The sequence below is a fragment of the Callionymus lyra genome, chromosome 18 (genome assembly GCF_982586985.1).
Source record: "Callionymus lyra chromosome 18, fCalLyr1.hap1.1, whole genome shotgun sequence".
NCBI classification, from domain to species: domain Eukaryota; kingdom Metazoa; phylum Chordata; class Actinopteri; order Syngnathiformes; family Callionymidae; genus Callionymus; species Callionymus lyra.
In genome coordinates, this window is record NC_141835.1 from 661,975 (window position 1) to 663,627 (window position 1,653).

The window sequence follows — 1,653 nt, forward strand, 5'->3', positions numbered from 1 at the left end:
CAACAATAACATGTAAGTGTAGCTAATAAACATCAACAATAACATGTACGTGTAGCTAATAAACATCAACAATAACATGTTAGTGTAGCTAATAAACATCAACAATAACATGTTAGTGTAGCTAATAAACAACAACAATAACATGTAAGTGTAGCTAATAAACAACAACAATAACATGTAAGTGTAGCTAATAAACAACAACAATAACATGTAAGTGTAGCTAATAAACAACAACAATAACATGTAAGTGTAGCTAATAAACAACAACAATAACATGTAAGTGTAGCTAATGAACAACAACAATAACATGTAAGTGTAGCTAATAAACATCAACAATAACATGTAAGTGTAGCTAATCAACAACAACAATAACATGTAAGTGTAGCTAATAAACAACAACAATAACATGTAAGTGTAGCTAATGAACAACAACAATAACATGTAAGTGTAGCTAATAAACATCAACAATAACATGTAAGTGTAGCTAATAAACAACAACAATAACATGTAAGTGTTGCTAATAAACAACAACAATAACATGTAAGTGTAGCTAATAAACAACAACAATAACATGTAAGTGTAGCTAATAAACATCAACAATAACATGTAAGTGTAGCTAATAAACAACAACATTAACATGTAAGTGTAGCTAATAAACATCAACAATAACATGTAAGTGTAGCTAATAAACAACAACAATAAACAACAATAACATGTAAGTGTAGCTAATAAACAACAACAATAACATGTAAGTGTAGCTAATAAACATCAACAATAACATGTAAGTGTAGCTAATAAACAACAACAATAAACAACAATAACATGTAAGTGTAGCTAATAAACAACAACAATAACATGTAAGTGTAGCTAATAAACATCAACAATACCATGTAAGTGTAGCTAATAAACAACAACAATAACATGTAAGTGTAGCTAATAAACATCAACAATAACATGTAAGTGTAGCTAATAAACATCAACAATAACATGTTAGTGTAGCTAATAAACAACAACAATAACATGTAAGTGTAGCTAATAAACATCAACAATAACATGTACGTGTAGCTAATAAACAACAACAATAACATGTAAGTGTAGCTAATAAACAACAACAATAACATGTAAGTGTAGCTAATAAACAACAACAATAACATGTAAGTGTAGCTAATAAACAACAACAATAACATGTAAGTGTAGCTAATAAACAACAACAATAACATGTAAGTGTAGCTAATAAACAACAACAATAACATGTAAGTGTAGCTAATAAACATCAACAATAACATGTAAGTGTAGCTAATAAACATCAACAATAACATGTAAGTGTAGCTAATAAACAACAACAATAACATGTAAGTGTAGCTAATAAACATCAACAATAACATGTAAGTGTAGCTAATAAACATCAACAATAACATGTAAGTGTAGCTAATAAACAACAACAATAACATGTAAGTGTAGCTAATAAACAACAACAATAAACAACAATAACATGTTAGTGTAGCTAATAAACATCAACAATAACATGTTAGTGTAGCTAATAAACAACAACAATAAACAACAATAACATGTAAGTGTAGCTAATAAACAACAACAATAACATGTAAGTGTAGCTAATAAACAACAACAATAACATGTTAGTGTAGCTAATAA